Source organism: Pongo abelii, chromosome 5, assembly GCF_028885655.2.
Source record: "Pongo abelii isolate AG06213 chromosome 5, NHGRI_mPonAbe1-v2.0_pri, whole genome shotgun sequence".
Taxonomy (NCBI): Eukaryota; Metazoa; Chordata; class Mammalia; order Primates; family Hominidae; genus Pongo; species Pongo abelii.
Genome location: NC_071990.2, coordinates 98966394 through 98991053, shown reverse-complemented (window position 1 = coordinate 98991053; position 24660 = coordinate 98966394). Strand labels below are relative to the sequence as shown.

Genomic DNA, 24660 nt, shown 5'->3' with positions numbered 1-24660 from the left:
GCAATCAATACCTTTGTATTGTATTGGTATTGTACTGTATTGTATCAATACCAAAATTAGAAATCAATATCTTTCAATATGTCTGTGTGGATAAACTGTACTTGATGAACCCCACTAAAAATTACCATTAGCACATGTATCAGTTGGCTATTTCCATAGTAGTGCTGAGTAACAAACCACTCCTAAACTTCTTAGGGTCTTAAATTGACAATTATTTTATCCATGCTTACCAATCTGCAAGTTGGCTGTTGGTCAAATGACCTAGGCTGGATGTTCCTGGGCTTCATCCTAAGCTTCAGGTGGAGTTCAGGACTGTTCTACCTGCTTCAATTCCTCTTCTCTCACACTCTCTTTCTCTTTCTCATTAATGGGCTAAGAGAGACAGAACAGATGAAATCTATTCAGTGGTGAAATATGTTACTTTCTCTACCACCAGAAAGATGTATTTAGCAATGATGTTGATATGATGGTCTTCTAGGGCTGTGGGAATTTTTGCATCATTTTACCTGAGCATTTTCCATGCATCTTCAGCGTATCTTTGATTATATCTTTCTATGCCTCCTAAGCCTTTGCCAAGAGACTGAAAATAAAACAGATCTTTTTTTTTCCAAGAAGAAATACCTCAAACTTTATAGAATATAAGCAAATTTACCTCAAAATGTCTTATTTTAGGCCTGTAAATTTCAGGTATCTTCCAGAGATGTAAGCCATAGAAAAAAATATTCTTTTCTGATTTGGATGGAAAAATAAGAAACAGTAATAAGTAATAGTTTGGGGTTTTAGTGGCTTATCAATATCTGACTGAACTAATTAAGTAATCTGCCTTTAGTATTATTAAGTACTATGAAAATCTCAAATAATTTATAAACCAAAGCACAATTATAACAGCATTACTGTTCACTCATTTGTCTCTAGCCATATCATTAGTAAAAACTCTTTTCTTGAATTGCTACAGCCTGGGTGGCAGAGGTTGCAGTGAGCCGAGAATGAGCCACTGCACTCCAACCCAGGTGACAGAGCAAGACTCCATCTCAAAAAACAAACAAACAAAAACAAAAACCTCTCTTCTTACAGGAATCAACATTATATTTGGATTCTTAATTGAGTGAGGTTTCTTAGAACTGTTGTCTACTATTATAGTTTAATTTTAAATAGTCAATATGAACAATGCTATGAAAAATGTAGAAAATTCGAAGTCTTTTACATAGATGTGTTTTGTTATTTTTTTCCAAAATAAAGAACTGAAAACAGAAATTCTGGAAACTTGCCAACATATAAATTACGTACTCTCCAGTTCTAGCCTGTACCTTTTTCTATTGTTAAGGGATCTTATCTGCTACCCATGCAGGAAAGACCTCCTTACTCCTACAATTGTGACTGCCACTTGAAAGTGATCAAAACTTTCTTGGAATCTGTAGTAGCCTCAGACTTTTGAATGACAGAAATTGAAAGGAGACCCTAGGTAGAAAACAAGGAGACCTGGTGTTCCAGGGGATGGAAAGGCTCTATTCTGCTTAAGTCATCTCATTGTCCTACACAAATCCCCTGGTCCCTGCCCTTGTTAGAATTCCCTTATAAAATGATATAGAATTCCTCCTAAGAGTGACTCTTGAAAACATATCTTTAATTATTCAGGGTCTATCATTCCCTCGTGATTGTTGTTTCCTTCTACATTTTGCCTCTTCCTGAGGGAAAACCATTGAAACTAGTGACTGTAGCATTTTATCTACAACTAGAAAGACTCAGACTTGTTCCAAAAATGTCAAATGTTTTTTGTTCAATGTTTCAGCACTGCAATAACGTAAGAAAAATATTAGAGACTTAGATTTTCTTCTTTCTGATATTACCACATTTCCCAAAAGGTCTTTACATGAAGTTAGGATTTTATATGGCTATTGGGAATATCCCCATTGGATCTGATAGCCACGAATGTCAGTGTTTGTCTAGAACTGCAGTAATGTCTAAGCACTTATGACTTATACACATCCATGCATTCATTTATATTACATACATTTATTGAGGGTTCACTATGTTTCAGGCACTGGGACCACAGATGAAAAATCAGAATTACAAAGAAAAATATTTCTCCAGTTTTATAAGAACAAGAAATAGAGATAACATGGAAAGGAAGGAATAGAATGAACTAAGCTAACATATCAAACACATACACATACACATACACATACACATACACACACACACACACACACACACACACACACCCCAAAGATCCTCCTGCTTTGAAACAGATGTGACTTTTTTGGCATCTGCCTCACCCAGTGCCCAGTACACCCTATTCTCCCATGTTAAGCAGCTTCTCTCTACCCTGTCACAGCATGAAGCATTCAGCTTGGCAACGCCTGTGGCCACTTGGTAAGTCACAATGCAGACCAAGTGGCTGAGATCTGCAGCAAAGGAAGTAGACAGTTCTCAGGCACACCAGCTAAATTGCTGTAGTTACATGGCTGTTAACACAATGCTCTTGATTCCTGTCTTGTGCTTATCACCTGGGAGGAATCAAAGCAATCAGCATTATACTGCTAAAACATGCTGCCTGAAACTGTCATCATTTCACATTCTCAGGACACATCTTACAAAGGTACAAGTATTTCAATGGGGACCTTGAAGACCTATACTTGAAAAAGATAGTAATAGGTAAGCATGTAGGTTTCCTTATGTGCAATTTTTATGTTTATGAAGCTTTTTACCTTTTCAAATAAAAAAAATTCAGGATCTTTGCACTACTATCATATAGAATATATGCCAATTAAAATAGGAATACTGTATTAACACAAGTCTCAACATTATCTTTTGCTAGAAGGGAAATTAAGCACTTCACTCAAATATCCAAAGGTGAAATGACTTCAACTCATAAGTCACTTCGAAGAGCTCACTTAGGAACTTGAAAAAGGCATTTAATATTAAACTTAGAAGCACTTTCTTGGTGTGTGATGTTCCCCTTCCTGTGTCCAAGTGTTCTCATTGTTCAATTCCCACCTATGAGTGAGAACATGTGGTGTTTGGTTTTTATTCTTGCTATAGTTTGCTGAGAATGATGGTTTCCAGCTTCATCCACGTCCCTACAAAGGACATGAACTCATCCATTTTTATGGCTGCATAGTATTCCATGGTGTATATGTGCCACATTTTCTTAATCCAGTCTATCATTGATGGACATTTGGGTTGGTTCCAAGTCTTTGCTATTGTGAATAGTGCTGCCGTGGGGTGGGGGGAGGGGGGAGGGAAAACATTAGGAGATATACGTAATGTAAATGACAAGTTAATGGGTGCTGCACACCAACGTGGCACATGTATACATATGTAACAAACCTGCACATTGTGCACATGTATCCTAGAACTTAAAGTATAATAAAAAAAAAAAGAAGCACTTTCTCAAGAATAAATCACTAATAGGAATCCTTCCTTCCATCACACTGGATTACTTTTTACATATTAGTGCAATGTTCTCAATTGTTTTTGCTTTGACTTTTCAAATTTGACATTACTAATTACTCAAATTAGTAATGTAGCATTATTCACTTCTGACTGATATCCCGCCTAGTCAAGAAGTGAATCAAATTTCAGGTATTATTGATATAGTAAACACAAGTTAATCACAATGGTATGACTGAAAACAGGGGACCTGAAGTAACCACCTTTTATTCATCATTTTTGTAAAAACATCGTTTAACCTAGGGCTGTATCTCGAACTTCTATACAAAGTCAGTTTTAAAATTGCACTGTATTTCTCCAGAGAACTTGCAGTCCAAACATATGCCAAGATCCTCGGGGAGAGTTTAAACCATTTTAGAACGTTACTAAAAATTTAGAGGATGGCAATTGTTAAGATGAAACAGTTTGGTTGTTAAGATGAAACATTTTGAAGATTAATTTTTTTCCTCCCCCTCATCATCTGATGATCTGATGTCACATAGAGTTAGTCCAAAGAAAAAAAAAATCGGAGAAGGTAACTTTATGTGCACTCAACACATGTACTTTATTAAGAAAGTAAATCATAAAACTTGCAAATTTCTTAAAGCCCTAAATCAATCAAGGGAAAAGAAACAAATGATGATCTTAAATTTGAATCTCTTAATAACATTTCTAATTTTTGAAAGAATGGCATTATATCATCTACTGCTGACTCTCTGTTACACTCAAAAAATGTATAATGCCATCATAATTAAAATATATTTATTGGTTATCAATTTACATAAAATGCTACCATGGGCACTGGATAAAAAGAACTACTTGGGCAGTTTACTATCAGAACTGATGACACTTACTTGAAGGAATCAGTCTTTGTTATGTGGCACAATAACTAAAAAGGAGCAGATACTAAAATATGATCATGAACTCATTTAAAGATAAATGATACAATTGTGGGAGTTATAAAAAGTTTTGCTGAAGACAAGTAGAAGTGTAAGGACAAGGAAGGTGTCAGCTCTCCTTTGATCACTACACACAAAGACTTCCTGGAAGATATGGGTCTTCCAAAGACATCAGGTTGAAGCAAGGTGACAAAGCAGTGTTCTCTATGATGACAGATTATAGGATTGCCTACCAGAACGCTGGAAGTGGAAGTGGGATGGCGGAATGGAGGACATCTGGGAGGACGTAGCTGAAGTTATGGGAAGGGGTGCATAGCAAAACAGACAATGAAGCTGAAGGAGGTGACTAGAATAATTTGAGTGCTTACCACCAAATTTATAGCCTTTCCTGAGTCCCAAGGCCAAAGATAAATCAAATTTACTCTTAGTTTTGAATCAAGAAACAGAATTAAAATAATATAAATAAAAAATAAATCTGAGAATTAGATATATAGACAGTTGCTCTTCTAAAACCATAAAATTTAGTGTGGAAAACATACAAACTACAGGCAGAACAGTGATTAATATATGAGGTATAAAGAGTAATTCTAATAAAATAGAAAAATGTAAAAGATTAAAATGCTAATTTTGCACTTATTATTCAGTATTTCCCCTTGAAAGTGAAAAAGGTCAAAATTAGCTATGATAGCAAAATAGACAACATTTGTTTGTTTGGTCATTTATAATTCTATATAATACCTCTCCTAAATATTGACAGTAGATGCTAAACTAAAATAGCACCCAAATCTAATAGACAAGTCTCTATTAATTTAAATGAACTACTCATTCTGGGTTTTTAATTAATATATAATATTAGTGCATATTTTTTAGCTACAAGTGATAGTCTGATACCTGTATACGATGTATAATGATCAAATCAGGGTAATTAGGATATCCATCACCTCAGACATTTATCTTTTCTTTGCATTAGGAACATTAGGCCTTTTATCTTCTAGCTGTTTTTAAATATACAGTAAGTTATTATCTATAATTTTCATACTATGCTATTAAATACTGGAAGTCATTCCTTCTAGCTAACTATAATGTTGTACCTATTAACCAACAGCTCTTTATCTCTGCCTCCCTACTACCCTTCTAAGTCTCTGGTAACCATCATTCTACTCCTTATCGCTATGAGTTCAAATTTCTTTTTTTTTTTTTTAGCTCCCATATATGAGTGAGGACATGAGAGATTTGTCTTTCTATGCCTGGTTTATTTCACTTAACATAATGTCCTCCAGTTTCATCCTTGCTGTAGCAAATGACAGGATGCAATGATTTTTTCTGGCTGAATATTTCATTACATATATATATATACACACACACACACACACACACACACACACACAAACACACCACACAATACACACACACACAAACACACACAATATACACAAGTGTATATGTATATATACACACTATATATATCACACTTTCCTTAACCATTCACATGAACAGTTAGGTCAATTCCATATTTCAGCTATTGTGAATAGTGCTTCAATAAAACATGAGAATGCAGATATCTCTTTGATATACTGATTTCCTTTCTTTTGGATATATATTCAGTAGTAGGATTGGTGGATTATATGGTAGGTCTATTTTTAGTTTTTTAAGGAACCTCCAGAAATGTCTTACATAATAGCCACACTACTTTACATTTCTACCAACGACGTATATGCCTTCGTTTTTCTCCTAATCCTCACCAGAATTGTTGTTTTTTGTCTTTTTGATAATAGCTACCCCAACTAGTTAATCATATCTTATTGTGGTTTTGACTGGCATTTTTCTGATGATTACTGATGTTGAGCATTTTTTCATATACCTGTTGGCCATTTGTATGTCTTCTTTTGAGAAATGTCTATTCAGGTCTTTTATTCATCTTTAAATCAAAAAATTTATTTTGTTATTGAGTTACTTGAGTTCCTTATATATTCTGGCAACTAATCCCTGTCAGATGGATGGTTTGCAAATTTTTTTTGTAAAATTCTATAGGATGTCTCTTCACTTTATTGTTTCGTTGCTATGTGGAAGATTTTTAGCTTGACATAATCCCATTTGTCTATTTTTGCTTTTGTTGCATGTGCTTTTGAGATCTTATAAAAAATATGTTTGTCCAAACCAATGTCCTGGAGAGTTTCCCTCATGTTTTCTCCTAATTGTTTCATAGTTTCAGGTCTTACATTTAAGTTTTTAATCCATTCTGAGTTGATTTTTATATATGGTGAAAGATGAGAATCTAATTTCCTTCTTCTTTATATAGGTATCCAGTTTTCCAAGCAAGTTTTAAGAGGTTGTCCTTTCTCCAGTGTATGTTCTTAATGCCTTTGTCAAAAATGAGTTGACTGCAAGTGTGTGGATTTCTTTCTGGCTTCCATGTTGGTTTATCTCCCCTTTATCAACATATTCAGTTTGCAGTGCACTTTTTCAGTCAACAGACATTTTGTATTTGAGAAATAGTCAGCCTTCTACTGTATGCAGATTATTTTTAGGGCAACAAAAAACAAAGGAAAAAAATCAAGTCATCTCTATTAGATATGTAAAAAAAATTAATTTTTCATGATACATTCTGTATTTCCTTTCCTTTCTATAGTTTTCTCTCATATATGCATATACACACATTGAATAATTAAAAAAACCAAGTCAATATCCAGGAATTGAACTCAGCTCTGCACCAAGCGGACCTAATAGACATCTACAGAACTCTCCACCCCAAATCAACAGAATATACATTCTTTTCAGCACCACACCACACCTATTCCAAAATTGACCACTTAGTTGGAAGTAAAGCACTCCTCAGCAAATGTAAAAGAACAGAAATTATCACAAACTGTCTCTCAGACCACAGTGCAATCAAACTAGAACTCAGGATTAAGAAACTCACTCAAAACCGCTCAACTACATGGAAACTGACAACCAGCTCCTGAATGACTAGTGGCTACATAACGAAATGAAGGCAGAAATAACGATGTTCTTTGAAACCAACGAGAACAAAGAAACAACATACCAGAATCTCTGGGACACATTCAAAGCAGTGTGAAGAGGGAAATTTATAGCACTAAATGCCCACAAGAGAAAGCAGGAAAGATCTAAAATTGACACCCTAACATCACAATTAAAAGAACTAGAGAAGCAAGAGCAAATACATTCAAAAGCTAGCAGAAGGCAAGAAATAACGAAGATCAGAGCAGAACTGAAGGAAATAGAGACACAAAACACCCTTCAAAAAATCAGTGAATCCAGGAGCTGGTTTTTTGAAAAGATCAACAAAATTGATAGACCACTAGCAAGACTAATAAAGAAGAAAAGAGAGAAGAATCAAATAGACGCAATAAAAAATGATAAAGGAGATACCACTACCGATCCCAGAGAAATACAAACTGCCATCAGAGAATACTATAACCAACTCTATGCAAATAAACTAGAAAATGTAGAAGAAATGGATAAATTCCTCGACACATACACCCTCCCAAGACTAAACCAGGAAGAAGTTGAATCTCTGAATAGACCAATAACAGGCTCTGAAATTGAAGCAATAATTAATAGCTTACCAACCAAAAAAAGTCCAGGACCAGATGGATTCACAGCCAAATTCTACCAGAGGTACAAGGAGGAGCTGGTACCATTCCTTCTGAAACTATTCCAATCAACAGAAAAAGAGGGAATCCTCCCTAACTCATTTTATGAGGCCAGCGTCATCCAGATACCAAAGCCTGGCAGAGGCACAACAGAAAAAGAGAATTGTAGACCAATATTCCTGATGAACATCGATGCAAAAATCCTCAATAAAATACTGGCAAACCTAATCCAGCAGCACATCAAAAAGCTTATCCACCATGATCAAGTGGGCTTCATCTCCCTGGGATGCAAGGCTGGCTCAACACATGCACATCAATAAACATAATCCAGCATATAAACAGAACCAATGACAAAAACCACATGATTATCTCAATAGATGCAGAAAAGGCCTTTGAAAAAATTCAAGAAACCTTCATGCTAAAAACTCTCAATAAATTAGTTATTGATGGGACGAATCTCAAAATAGTAAGAGCTATCTATGACAAACCCACAGCCAATATCATATTGAATGGGCAAAAAACTGGAAGCATTCCCTTTGAAAACTAGCACAAGACATGGATGCCCTCTCTCACCACTCCTATTCAACATGGTGTTGGAAGTTCTGGCCAGGGCAATCAGGCGGGAGAAAGAAATAAAGGGTGTTCAATTAGGAAAACAGGAAGTCAAATTGTCCCTGTTTGCAGATGACATGATTGTATATCTAGAAAACCCCATCGTCTCAGCCCAAAATCTCCTTAAGCTGATAAGCAACTTCAGCAAAATCTCAGGATACAAAATCAATGTGCAAAAATCACAAGCATTCTTATACACCAATAACACACAAACAGCCAAATCATGAGTGAACTCCCATTCACAATTGCTTCAAAGAGAATAAAATACCTAGGAATCCATCTTACAAGGGATGTGAAGGACCTCTTCAAGGAGAACTATAAACCACTGCTCAATGAAATAAAAGAGGATACAAACAAATGGAAGAACATTCCATGCTCATGGATAGGAAGAATCAATATTGTGAAAATGGCCATACTGCCCAAGGTAATTTATAGATTCAATGCCATCCCCATCAAGCTACCTATGACTTTCTTCACAGAATTGGAAAAAACTACTTTAAAGTTCATATGGAACCAAAAAAGAGCCTGCATTGCCAAGTCAATCCTAAGCCAAAAGAACAAAGCTGGAGGCATCAGGCTACCTGACTTCAAACTATACTACAAGACTACAGTAACCAAAACAGCATGGTACTGGTACCAAAACAGAGATATAGATCAATGGAACAGAACGGAGCCCTCAGAAATAATGCCACATATCTACAACTATCTAATCTTTGACAAATCTGACAAAAACAAGAAATGGGGAAAGGAATCCCTATTTAATAAATGGTGCTGGGAAAACTGGCTAGCCATATGCAGAAAGCTGAAACTGGATCCCTTCCTTACACCTTATACAAAAATTAATTCAAGATGGATTAAAGACTTAAATGTTAGACCTAAAACCATAAAAACCCTAGAAGAAAACCTAGGTAATACCATTCAGTACACAGGCACGGGCAAGGACTTCATGTCTAACACACCAAAAGCAATGGCAACAAAAGCCAAAATTGACAAATGGCATCTAATTAAACTAAAGAGCTTCTGCACAGCAAAAGAAACTACCATCAGAGTGAACAGGCAACCTACAGAATGGGAGAAAATTTTTGCAATCTACCCATCTGACGAAGGGCTAATATCCAGAATCTACAATGAACTCAAACAAATTTACAAGAAAAAAACAACCCCATCTGCAAGTGTGCGAAGGATATGAACAGACACTTCTCAAAAGAAGACATTTATGCAGCCAAAAGACACATGAAAAATGCTCATCATCACTGGCCATCAGAGTAATGCAAATCAAAACCACAATGAGATACCATCTCACACCAGTTAGAATGGCGATCATTAAAAAGTCAGGAAACAACAGGTGCTGGACAGGATGTGGAGAAATAGGAACACTTTTACACTGTTGGTGGGACTGTAAACTAGTTCCACCATTGTGGAAGTCAGTGTGGCAATTCCTCAGAGATCTAGAACTAGAAACACCATTTGACCCAGCCATCCCATTACTGGGTATATACCCAAAGGATTATATATCATGCTGCTATAAAGACACATGCACACCTATATTTATTGCGGCAGAATTCACAATAGCAAAGACTTGGAACCAACCCAAATGTCCAACAATGATAGACTGGATTAAGAAAATGTAGCACATATACACCATGGAATAGTATGCAGCCATAAAAAATTATGAGTTCATGTCCTTTGTAGGGACATGGATGAAGCTGGAAACCATCATTCTCAGTAAACTATCGCAAGGACAAAAAACCAAACACTGCATGTTCTCACTCATAGGTGGGAATTGAACAATGAGAACACATGGACACAGGAAGGGGAACATCACACACCGGGACCTGTTGTGGGGTGTGGGGGAGGGGGGAGGGATAGCATTAGGAGATATACCTAACGTTAAATGACGAGCTAATGGGTGCAGCACACCAGCATGGCACATGTATACATATGTAACAAACCTGCACGTTGTGCACATGTACCCTAAAACTTAACATATAATAATAAAAAAACGTCAAATTGGTTATCTTAAATTGCAGAACAACTCATTACAAAGAGTTACAACACTCTCCTGTTTTATTCAAGTGTTTTTGAAATAGATTAAAAAATGTCAACTAGTTTGATCATGAGAAAGGAAAACAAAACAACAAAAAAATTTTAAAAAGGAAAAATTCTGACAATATGAATTTATTTGTTTTCAATTAATGTGCATTATAAAGCTGTTCATTTAGAGGACTTGCTACATATTAACTTTTCTGAAGTCATGAGTAAAAATGTGAACCATAGTTGAGAAATAGTCACTCCTCAAATTAAAGATTTTGGGGAGGGGGCAGATAAACCTAATGAATGAAACATAAATTACCATTTGAAAAATACTAACGTGTGTTTGTTGTTTGCTTAAATAAACAATAAAATACAAAAGGAGTGTAGGTCATATGCCTAAGGCAGTGAAACAAGGTAAAGAGTGGTGTTCTGGGAACTACTAGTAATATGAATGGTGTGAATGCTGAAGTCAGGAAATATTTGCACTGCCTTTTCCTATTCCCCTTTTCTTTTAGTCTTTGATGGATATACAATAATTATATTTTATAAGAATGCCAGTGGTGACGGAAGTGCTTCTTCTAATGCAGAGGCTGTAAAGCTATCAGAAGAGCTTTAAGCAAATGTTATCTGTTTTACAGAAGAAATCAATTACCCGCAGATTGCTTAAACCAGTGACAGGCATGGTAAGGAATAAAATGTGTTAAGTAGAAAAGTTACAGCCATCAACATGTAAGGAATTACATGATATATGAAAGCAATCACTTGTTCAATTTACCTTCAAAACTAAAACAAGTTCTTCTGCATTGGAAATAAGCATGAACCTCTCTCTGAAAAGGGAGCAATTTCTAACTCAATGGAAAAAGCACTGTATAAATTTTAGCCGGCAATAGTGTTATTAGGAGCATACAACCACGTTTTCAGAGATAAAGTATGTGAACTATTTAACATACTTATTTCAAAGTAGGCATCAGTTTGTCTTCATCTTCCTGCAGTTCAGCATTATGTAATTTTCCAGATATGCCTGGAATAAAAGGAGTCTGCCAGAAAATGCTCCATACTTTATAACATGCCTTATATTCATATCAAACTGCAAATAATTTTACAACTCCATTAAAACTATCCTAATATATTTAAGTTCTAATATTATTATCTGTTGATAACACACATTTTATTATCTATTATTAGCAGAAACAAATCCAGAAGTGGACCTTTTTCTTCTGCTTAAAGAAGAGAAATAAATGTATCAAAGAAGCCCTGACAGCTCTAATGCAGGACATCGTGCTTCAGATACTCATCAAAACTGTTACTCAGGTGGAGTTGACATCTTGCTCATGAAACAAGGTCACAATTTTTAGTTCTTTTTCCTATCAGTTATTCAGGATTTTTTGCATCATATAAATGAAATTTTAAAATGAATTAATTCAAATCACATGTAAAATAAAAAAGTGATTTCTTAACATTGCAAAAACAGAAGCATTTTACCAGATGTGCTATTAGAGACATCACAACATAACCATCATATTTCCATGAGTGTCACTGTGTGCAATGACAGCCATGATGAGAGATACCTGCCTAATGAAGAACTTATGTTTTTCTTTTTACTTTCTTCTTTTTTTTAAACTGAGAAGTGTTTAGAAGAATTTGATCACATGATCTTTTAATAGAATCAGAAGTAATATACCAGCTGGTGCATATCATTCTTTTATGATATTCTGAGGGAGAGTTCTATACTGATTTAATTTTCTTGGGAATAAAATATGTATATTCAGATTTCACGCAATTCAATTGTCCTTAATGGACAAATGCTAATGATACATTTAAAGTACAACATTTTTGGAACATTTATAAGTCAAAAATTTTAAGAAGAATCATACTAGTCATTTTTTATCCACACTAACACAGAAAACAATATTGTGAAAATTCCCAAACGAAAGACATTGCTATCACTTTTTCCTCTGCAAGATTATCAGGTTGATATAATGATGTCCTACTGATTATTCACCACAGACCTTCCAGCAGGATAATGCATTCTTAAAATATGAACTTGAAACTAAAATATTAAATATGCATTTCCTCCTCCTATAGGACATGTTGAAATGCCACATGCTGTTGGTGAGAATGACCCATAAGTGTTGGATTTTCTCCCCTTTGCACTTCTTTTCCAGAAACAGTTAGTGCGGCGTGCAGTGAACCAAATCAACAATGTGATTCAAGCTGTCTCCGTAGCTTCTTGGCAAAAGAAAGGATAAACTATAAAAACTCCCCTCCTACAGCTTTCAGCTCTTGCTTCCCACACTTTAACATCTTTTGTCACCTCTGGCGCTGTTACTGACCCATGCTAAGCTAAACTAAAGGATGATAAGTTTGCTGCCTCTGCCCTTGTCCTGAGGGGCTGCACATTATCCTATCAAGTATCAGTAGCCATTTTTGTGGGATATTTGTCACCCCACGAAGGCCTTTGGAACAAATGAAATGGGCAGCAAATTACAAAAATGTCATTCTCTAAAGGAAATGGATGAAGGCTTTTGTTCTCCAGTAATAAATAGATGCCATAGGCTTATAACACTATTTTTATATTAAATTTGACAGGGTTACTATTTCTAGCTCATTACGGGAATAGTTTGAAAACTATTTCTTTCTGTACTTTAAAAAATAATGCTGCTTCCCCCTTTTCTTCCTAGTGATACATATAAACAGTATCTGGCAATAGATACTGGAAATCATAGATCATGATTAATTTGAAGTTACTTTTGCTAATGTTTGTTTTCAAAACATACAAAAACCATTTTTAGGGAGAGATTTTGAGACTATAAATGAATTATGTAAGAGGTACCTATTAATGCATTTTAAAAGTCTGATTTATATGTATTCCTTCTTTCTTTATAAATCACAAATATATTACTTCCTTTTCTCACTTTTCTCACACATTATGGTTTTACAGGGCACTGTGATAAATATGCCATAGACAAAGGTCAAGCAAAGGATAATAACTCAATTCCTTAAATGAAAGCTTCAAAGTAAATCCTCTGTGTTTAACAGCAGTATACAGGGGTCAAGATGACAATGTCCCAGACTTGAGAATAAAATGTGTGTTAATATCTTTGAGCCTCAGTACATTTGTTAAATGGGTATACTTGGACTGACATACTTAGGTTTTCTTTGAAGTAGAACTTGAGCGAGATACCTAATTCATGATAATAAATTAAATACCACCACATATTTTTAAATAGACTTAAATTGTGTAGTTTATCAGGTTGAATTGAGTATTTTCATGGTAGTTATAAACTATTTCCAATAAAATAGGCATCTTTCTTCTACAGCTTTACCTACACAATGATTTTGGAATTGAGCTATCTTTTACTTACTATGCTTATTTTGCTAAATAAAATTTGTAAGACAAAGTATTAAAAATAATTCATTGGAATTTTTCAGTGATAGTTAATTTGGCCCATTAATGTATTGATGAAGACTGTGAATAGTTGTGAAAATTATTTAATAGTGAAACAAATGATCCAGACTCAGATTTTCTGATTTTACACCTTAATCATAGCATCTGGGTTGACATATAATGTTGAATGTCTTAAGTTTAGTCAGTATATATGTCCATATTTTTACAGAATTGATTAGCAAAAAGAGTAAAAACTGGTCAAACTAATTCTAATTTTCAATTTTTTAATTTTTCTTTGCTTCTTAACATGAGAATACATACCTAGCTTTGTGAACTCTCTGATTGTATAAGCTGTGATAAAGGCACTAAGGAAGCCAAAAGTTCTACAAAAAATATCAAAGCACGTCAGTCCACATCTATCCCTTTAACACATGTATTGAGGCTCAAGGGTAATAATGTACATTTTAATTTTTAGCCAGATCACTGTCATCTTGACTCCTGTATACTGCTGTGAGCTACCCAATACCCATCCTCTAGTGTCTTACTTCTGACAAATGAGTCTCCATTTCTTGAACTAAGAACTCTTTATCCTTAAGCATTTAACTTCTTTGGCCAAAGCTAGTTAGTGATTCTTCCATAATAAGAGAGGGGAACATGTTTGAAAAATACATAGGAAGAAAACTATAAGAACATGAACTTTTCTCAAAAAATGAAGTCTAAAAAAGAAAACCCCATTTTTCTTTGCAAGTGGAAAATGATGACTGGTGTTCTCCATGTTTATGTCACATGTAAAACTGCTAAATCGAATATGGTAGATTAAAAAGACTTTCATTAATTGAAAAATTATTAAAATATTGTAGTTGGTTATCCAGAAAGTTGGAGTGATTTCTTTTCTGTTGATCTTTAAAAATAGAGTAGACTTCATTCTATATTATTTTATATGTGCTGTCTCATCCATAAGAAATGAAACGTAGAGTATATATGATCATTTTGTCATCTGAATACTTATTTAAAATTTGGCTTCTATGTTTACTTCACTTTTCAATTCAAGATATTTCTCAAAGGCCACCAGTTTTCTCTTATCCCACGTAAAGAACATTTTTAAATAAATTGATTTTTATCTCCTTGATTTGTATTCTTTAATGTAATCAACAGGTTTAAAACTGAGCTTCTTATTTCCCAAAATATCTTCCTCCTGATTTCCTCATTGTTACACCCTAGGAGGCAGTAAACAGAAACCCAGAGCACGTAAGTGGTATTGTGGGAAAGACCATAGGAAAGAATGCTATACTTTCTTCTAAGGAAAAAAAGAAATGACAATAAGCAAAAAGAAATGAGTTTCCCCACCTACTGGTGAAACTGAAGATTGTTCAGCCATATTTGAGACAACGACTTCATTTCAGAGTAAAAAATCAGATATGAAACTGTATAGACCAGCAAGATATGAAACTGTACAGACCAGCAACCACTTGACAGCCTGTGGAGCCTGTAAGAGCAGAGAGAAGGGCAAAAAGCGTATGGTGGCTGCAAAGCTGTGGTGGCCTAATGAAAGACTTTCTATATCCAGGGCTTTCTTTATCTAGTTGACTGGTTGATGGGCACCCAGGATTGGCAGAACAGGGTGGGGACTGGGAGCAGTTCAGTGTAGTTTAGCAGTTCCTTGATAAGTTAATGCATTAGTGATCTTTTTGTGAATTAAATAAGTTACTCTGAGATAAGAGAACCTATCTTTATATGCCATGTTTTATGGCAGAGAGGGCAGAAAAAGTTACATTATAGCAATCTGGGAATGTTTTATAAAATGTATCACTTGGAAAACTTATTTTTATTAGTGTCAGATCATTTACATCAGAGACACTTGTGGCACTTGAACATTTAATATGACTAAATCTAGCTAATTATTCTTCAATATATGAGAAGAGGAAATATATGGAAAACATAAAAAGAAAACAATAATTTAGAGTTTGAAGAACTAAATTTCCTAGAATAATCGAGTCTAAAGAAAAAATATAATTTTTCTTGTTCTTCTTTTTAACAAATGAGAAGAATAGCAGGTTAAATTAGACTTTCTTTCATAAAACAGCTATTAACACATTGTAGAAATTTTCTCTAAGTTTGAGTAACTTCCTTTTATATCGATCCTTAAAAGTAGAATAAACTCTATCCTATTTAGTCAATTCTCTTCTGTCTCATTATGCACACTTCCCCTTTCAGCTCCTGTGTAGTCAGTTAGCTAGTCTTCTTAATTCAGATTTTTCAATATTTCTAGTATCCATACATAATTTTAAATTTCTATCACTTTTATTCTAGCTTAGGTCCTCAGTCTCTTTCTTTCTTAAATAGATTGCTTCCAAAAAAAAAAAAAACAAAAAACAAGACATCCAAAAGGGTTAGGCTCACCTCCACTCTCTCTCCACTCCTACTGTGCAGCATTATAAATGAGTCTTCATAAATTCTCCCCCACCCAACAAGCCTGGAAACAGTATAGTATGACATTCAGACTACTGCATCTCTCATGATCTTGGTGAACTTGGCCAGGTTGCTTAATATCTCTGATACTTTGTTTATTCAGAAAAGCAGGAGAGGCTGGGTGCAGTGGCTCACATCTATAATCCCAGCACTTTGAGAGACTGAGGCGGTTGGATCACCTGAGGTCAGGAATTCAAGATCAGCCTGGCCAACATGGTGAAACCCAGTTTCTACTAAAAATACAAAAATTAGCCAGGTGTGGTGGTATGCACCTGTAGCCCCAGCTACTTGGGAGACTGAGGCAGGAGAATTGCTTGAGTCCGGGAGGCAGAGGTTGGAATGAGCCTAGCTCATGCCACTGCACTCCAGGCTGGGCAACAAAGCAAGACTCCATCTAAGAAACAAAACCAAAACAAAAATGCAGGAGTAATAATACAACAAATAGTACTTCCTTCAAACTCTCGATATTTTGAAAGTACTTACATTTTTTGTAAAACAAATTCCAAGCTTTTGGTCATAGTACGTGCCCTTCCAAGACAGAGACTTTTGGTAGATGTGTTACCTAACAACACCTAAACAATATGAAACGCAAAATATGTTATCTGTGGAATATGTTGACATTTAGAACATTATTCGATATTAAAAAACTTTTATTTCTAAAATGATTTATTTTTCTTTAAAATCATTGTATACACTAGCTTTATCACTTTATATTTATATGCATATGTTATATAAGTGGTTTGAAAGTATAAGTGGTTTAAAAATCATGTACACTGGAATGGATCTAGGTGACTTCTTTCTATACATTGTTTTCTAAAAAGATGGAACTAACAGGTGTTTATGGAATCTGGGAACCGTTTTAACTAAGACATTCAAGAATTAGTGAGATACTCTAAACCCAGCTACTTTAAATGCCTTTTTTTATAGCAACATCAGTATCACTTTCGTTAAGAACACTGTAACTACTACATTTACTCATTCCTGGGGAATAATCATGAAGGTTGATTTTTATTGTCATCTTAATTTTCAGATGATAATATTAAAGTGGAACCACAAACTAATGCTGTTAACAACATCTAGTAAAATGAAATGTCGTTTAAACCCATAATGCACAATTTTAAAAGGGAAGCAAACTACCGATTTTAAATGGTGGGGCATGTATTAATAAAAGTTGGCTCAAATGACTGATCTTTTTAAAGTTTACTTTCCAAATATAACTTTCAGCTTCCACACAGCAGCTATCATTGGTTAAAATTGCTTTGCAAGATCAGCCATAAAATGGGTATTATATATACATTTAATATAAACAGAATTCTTCAAGTCATAATATATTAATTAGCTACATGATAGAGCAAGGCATGATTAGATTACTTATTGAACTAATTTAATTTGCACAGTGGCAGCTAATTTAAAGGAAGCATTCTGTTTTCAAGCTTGTTTTTAGAAATTGTTACGTAAAAATTATTAATCTGGGATTTGAAAACAATCTTTCTCCCTCTCTTTCGGAAAGATAATTTGTGATAGAGTACTTCTATATTTGGTAGCTAGAGACAGAAATTTTTTTAATGATAAGAATAAACTAGATGATGAAAAACCTTTGCAATAATGTGAATCCTACTTCCTAAGATTAGCATCAGATTTTTATCTCTTTATATGCTTTTCAGGATCTTTTTGAAATCAATGGGAGATCTATTCATTAGGGTGGGAGAAAATACACCTGAAGTGCGTTGCTGAGATATACTCAGAACAAATAAATGGAAACTAAATTCCACTTCCCACAGCCAAACATGTTTGTTTCTATACTCTCTATCCCTAAGAAGCAAATATTCCACTGGGTCCTAAAAAGCAGATCAGAGAGAGAGTAAAGTAATAAAGGTCCTTGATCCAAACAGCAAAGTGGGCCTAAACTAAACTATTACACATAAAGACAGGGTGGAAAAAGTATTTACCAGATTACTAATACATTTTGAGACTGATGTAAAAATGGCCATGAAGAGGCTCATTGAAAAGAACACATAACCCAATTGCTTTAATGCTGACAGATAAGGAACAAAACTTTGTCACATAAGAGAGCTCCAACTGAAGATAAAACTATTCCACAGTTGTTGCAGATATATTTTACAACATGTCTAATCAAATAATAATATCCAAAATCCAAATGTTTCAGTGAGTTCAGCAGTGGAAGTGAACAATAAAAGAAATAGAAGGAAATATGAAACCTCTTCTTCATTAAAATTTAGTTATAGATGCATAAGGTAAAATATATTCCAATTCAACAAGCATTATTGTCCTCACCAATCCGTGATCACCCTGTTACTGCTATGGCTCTCATATTCTAACCATAAATGATTCAGGAATAAACAAATTTGTTGATCACTTTTATCAAACAGACATTAGCCCAATTAGAAGCCATGCTGTCCACATGATATGTGTACCTTGAATAGTTCTCCAATGAAGAAACCAGTACATAATAACTGCACAGGCAAAGCTCTGAGCCACATTTCAGTTATCAGAGATTTGTTATTTTGTGCCAGGAATAATTCAGCTCCAATTACATCCTATGTGGTTAGTATACTTCTTCACCAAACAAAATCACCAAAATTTACCTATGAAAACATCAGTTTCTAATGTATAAGATTCCCACTGATGATTTTAGCCAAAGGTATAAAACCACTGGCCACTCAATCCCATATAACTCATAATATAAGCATAGGTGTATTCTTCTCAGACAAGAATTTCAGTTCACATATTCAGGAATGGTGAAATGTATTAATTATGTTCTGGTTTAAATTTTTATTCTCTTAAGTAAAAAACTGTGCCTTAAGGGCCTCAATTTAACAGAAACTATTTAAGCTTCACATATACATATGTTTTTCCTTGTGTGTTTTGTGTTTCATACTACAATAAAGAAAAACAAAATACTTTAGAACTAATTTAACAAATAAAAGGATAAAGCCCTGAAATTTAAGTAGAAACACTGTTACTGCTTTATCTGTTTTTTTTTTTTTTTTTTCTTGCTGGAGTTACTATTTCAAGTTCACACTTTGCTGTTGAAGTACAGAAACTATTTAGCTTAAAGTGAAATGATTAAAGTAATTAATAATATGGAATTGGTATAATTAATGTGAACAAAAAAACGCTGATATTCTCATGTGATTTGTAAAACAAACAGACTTTATTGATAATTTCAAAAGAAGCTATTTCAGAATGTTTTGGAAAACTTCAGAATCCTTAAAATGATCATGTATCTATGCAAAGTGGTGGCTCAGATCTACAAGTTTAAATTTAAAATAGGACATTATTGTTACCCTCACACACATATTTTGATATTTAATAATTTAAGATTGCATTTTCTTCCATATTCTTTTAACAGACCACAGGTCTTTTGTTTTTCTATTATCTCATATGTGTTAGTAGGTGAATCATGTAAGAAGAAATTTATTTCTCCTTCACCTGTTTATATCTAGAGAAAAATGATAAGGTAAAAGCAAGGAGTAAAATAGGAGAAAGGAAAAAAATGTGTGTGTTGTGAATAAAGAAGAAAATAAAAATATAAGCAAGAAACCTAATAAGCCTCCATAAATCAAGCATCTTGATTAGCATACCCACTTCTTATTTTTCTTTTCTTTTCTTCATTTATTTTATTGTTAAAATGATTATTTATGCTGCCTAGTCACTCATACTTCTTATTCCTTATGTCCTACACTACACCAATCTGGTTATTTGCCATGCACTAAAATTCTGGATTCTGCATTAATTTAAAAAAGTTTGCTATTTGCTTCCTTGAATTAATTCTCAAGTCTGATACTTCAGTTCTCCTCATCTCCCCAATTATATTGAAGTAAAAATAAGATTTACAATGGTTAAAATATAAAAAACTAATTCTTCCCAAAATGAATTATCAAAAGGCTTGACGAAATAACTGGATTTTAATTTTTAACAGTAGCTTACAATTACCTATCTTATACCTTTCCATAGAAAACTCACAAACGGGAATTTTCCATACGTTCATTATCCTCATGAAGGCATTTGGTTAACTAAAAAAGAATCATCTCATGAATGGTGCGGAAAATAAGTACAATGATTTTTGCCAAGTTAGCAGCAACTCCAGGATCTTTCAAAGTAGCAGCGAGTGGAGAACATGAAGTATGCTACCCATGGCCTTGACCAGGTTCATTCAAGGCAACCCAGGAGGCATGAAATTTCAGACACCAAACTATGTTCAGCTGGATACCTGATATGACCGAAATGACCATGCTACTACGTGTTCTGGCTCTCTGAGCAGCTTATTTCATCAATTTGTTACTTGTGGGCTTTGAATTGTGCCTGGCACCAAATCAATGCCCAATAAATCTATGAGAATAAATTTTGATCAGAAGCATGCAGTCATCAAGAAACAACCCTTTGCTTGATGTTGAAGAATTCAGTTATCATTTTCACCAACAAGATGCACCCAGAACAATCAAAATACTTCACTTTGAGAGGCTTTGATAACAAACTAGAACTCTGAGGAATGCTCTTTATTGGACTGACTTTTGACTCAGGAGGAAAAAAAAGCCTATTTAATGAACTCAGAAAAAATGAAGACAAAAGAAACATAAAATGAACATATGGCCTTTTCCATGATACATGCTGTTATTTTACCTGTCTTCTATTACTCTTATGTGTTATTCATCTTTCTTCCAGATTTGCATATTTCTCCATTTATACATAGAGAATTGGGGACTTTTAAAAGTTTTTCCTTGTCTCTGATGGATTGGACAATGTTTGCAATTCTAGGAGACATCTGATTATTCTTTCAAAATAAATTTATCAGAAGGAGTTTTGTTCTCTAAAATCATTGTGATTCCAGAATTATCTTCTGCTCTTCTGCTAATAGATCTCCTATCATTGTTTGGTTAATTTATTGGGAAGAAACTTGACATCCTGATGTAATCTTCTTTGTCCTGTGTTTTCCCAACCATGGTCATTATGGGAGAGGGTGACGGGAGAAAGGGCTGGGAAAGAGGGAACCCTAATGTTAAAGCTAAAGTTAATGTTAAATTTCAAAGAAGAAACTTTAACTTCTCCCTAATATTAAGAACACTGAGAATTAATACTCACTTTCTTTTTTTTTTTTTATCAGTCTGTCTGAATTCTAGCTATTCCAAACTCTACTTTTCAAGTTCAGAGAAAAAAATTTTTTTAATCTCATTTGGGACATCAACTATTGTAACTGTTGTTATTTTTAAGATCTGTTTAGCCATTAAGCTACATTACAGTAAATGCAAATATATGAAGAAGAAATGTAAGTTTTTATTATTAAGAATAAAACAATAAGAAACTCCTGAAGTAAATGAGTTAGGCTTTTTCCATCCTAAAGGATGAGCAGCTAGCTTTCCTACCCACTAATGAGCTATTTTTGACCTGACTAAAACATTTCAATATCCCTCTCATGTCTACTCATCCACAAAGGCTTCCCCCACCCCCATACCATTCCCATCCAATGGGCTGTGTGCCTGATCTGCATGCAGTATTGTCCGCTAGCATGAACGATTTACAATGGGCACTTTATTTCTACAATTTAAAAGAAAGAGAGAGAGAGAGAGAGAGAGAGAAGGAAACAACTCCTGATGGAAAATATCATTTTTTCCTTTCTAATGGATGAGTAATAACCAGGAGATTTCTGAAAAGCTGTCCGGGGTGCCTGTCAATGCTGGCAAAATTTCTGACCCAGAGAAATATATTCACAAACAGCCCCTGTGATTATGACTTACAGGCCCCTTTGGAGAAAGCTGCTCAGAGAAGAAGCAGAGAAATTATAAAACTAGTCTAAATACTTGGCACGTAGAATTCACTATCCATCCATACATACAGTTTTGTGCAAAATAAAATATATATTTGAATAAAGCTCAAAACAACATATATGAAATATATGGTTACAAGAATTCCACAATGAAATGCCATTTCAAAAGATGCCAAAGGGCTGGAAATCAGCAAATGGATGTAAATTAGATCAGGCTTTGGCACCTTGCAAATCCATATTCCCATCAGCCCCAATCCTTGTGCTCCAATTTAACTTGATTCTGAAGATCCTCTTTGTGGTTTGATTTGGAACCTATTTCCTCTCTTTTGAGATGAGAACAATAAGGGAGGGGAGAAAGAGTATGTGAAGAAAGGTAACAACAATTTACTTGAATTAGGGATCATTTTGCTTCATGTTCCCTTTCAGTCCCTCCTGCCCTTGCATATATTTTGGCAACGGTTGCTGTTTCAGTGCCAATTTAGTAAAGGCAGTGGGCATCGTGCTGGAGTAGAGAGGAACAGCATAATGTCTCCAAATGGGAACTGTTTGTCAAACACCAGAAGCCAACGGGGGAAATTAGGAACATAGGGCTCTCTGCAACTATTTTTTTTTTCCTACAAGGGGTTAAAGCAACTGTGATAACTCAAATCAGAGCTTTGCTCTACATGGGATTTCTCTTAACAAGGGCTGTCCAGGAGCAGGCTCCTTTAGCAGATTCCCTTGGGAAAACTCTGCAACTTGGGCATAACTTTCCTCTAGGCAACTCTCAGAGTGCTGTTCACTTTGCAGAATATGAAAAACATATCTCCGATAAGCAAGGAGCTATGTGTGTGCTTAAGGTATATGAAAACTATGTTGAGATCCCTCACAAGGATTTAAAATGAAAATGATGAATGCAGCATTCATACAATTTCCATAAACATAGTAAGTTTCTTGGATAAAAATTAGAGTTAAAGTGGCAATTTGGCATCCTGTAGAAGAAACATCTGGTTGGTTGACTGCAATTTCATTTATGAATCAGCAGTTTTGGCACTGTACAGACACAATCAGAGAAAAATTTTATGACGTTGTCTGAGCTTATTTGTGCTTCATTTTAAAACACAGGCAAACGTCCAAGTGTGATTGTGAGGTGATAGTGATATAATAATAACTTAGTCTAGTAAGCAAATCATATAAATACTAATTTTGGTCATATTTACAGTCTGCAGGGTATTTATATATGTATTACATAATTTAGTTCTTTTAATAACCATATGAGGTAGACAAGGAGATATTTTTAACTTCACAGTTGAGAAAACTGAGGCCACTGGAACTTTTTAAAACGAGAGCTTTAATCAAAGTCATCTGGTTCCAATTGTCATTCTAATTTCAACTCATTGTGGATAAGGGGGTATGCTAAATTGAAGAAAGAATGTTTTCATGGTTGGGGTTGTACTTCCGGTTCAGAAGTGGGAGAGCAAAAGGGATGAGATACAATCTCACAATTCAGAATCTGCAGTACAATAATTACAGTGTGTGTTTGTGGGTATGGAGAGATGCCATATATATTTAGGTAAGTGTGCACATTTGCATTTTGTGCATGACCATGCCCTACAAATATTGATCAGTACTCGCAAGTGACTTACAACTCATTGGTAGCACTAGTCTAAGCTGTAGCAGTAGCGAACACCACCACTGTCATTTTCAATATTTACTGGATAGGAGACAACTCACCATAGGTGGTAAGTGTCTACAACCTCTGAAGATAGAACCTGGATTCTCAATTTTCATATTTGAAAAAGAAGGTGATCCCTCTTTTTATTTCAATGTGTTTGTGAATGCACCATTTTCACTTTTTAAAGTTCTAAAATATCCAACTTGTTTTTTGTTTGTTTTGTTTTTAAAACACAATGTTCTATGACATTCTGAACATACGGTGAAACTCAGACTGAGAGGAAATTTAGTTTGCCATTGCCTAATAACTCTTTCCCAGTGGCTCAATTCAGAAAATTCAGGAAGGGGACTCCATGTGTGTGTGCCTAGAAGCACGTAAAAAGAAGCAGTACCTGTGCATAATAAAAATAAGGAGATAATGGTAAATAATATAAATGCCACAAAATATGGTTAGTTTCATGGTCTTGGTTCTTAATTTTTGCCATTTGTTCTGCTTTAAGAATAAAGCAAAGAACAAGCTAACAGCCAGAGATTAATGCAAGAAAGGTGGCTCTTCCCCAAATATTCTGCCTTTTTAGCCCACTGTCTGGAAAACGAATTGAGATTTGGGGAACTCGCAGTGCTTTTGCATTTTTCTTCATTAGGAAGAGTATTTGTGAAACAAGCTCCAAATTTTTGCCATTCATGATTCCTGGCCACACGGTGATATTTTTCAGTGACACAATCTTCAATGTATATGAGGCAGAGGATCATTTCTTATCCTGAGCACACGAC

General features: G+C 34.7%; 1 long non-coding RNA gene across 21 annotated transcripts in view; it reads right to left on the bottom strand.

Moving 5' to 3' along the window:
- LOC129060000 (uncharacterized) overlaps positions 1–24660 on the bottom strand; it is a 1058541-nt gene that overhangs the window by 237090 nt on the left and 796791 nt on the right. For all 21 annotated transcript variants that reach the window (XR_010140292.1, XR_010140285.1, XR_010140291.1 and 18 more), the window contains one exon: positions 231–372. This is a non-coding gene — a long non-coding RNA (uncharacterized LOC129060000). The remainder of the gene's footprint in view (positions 1–230; positions 373–24660) is intronic.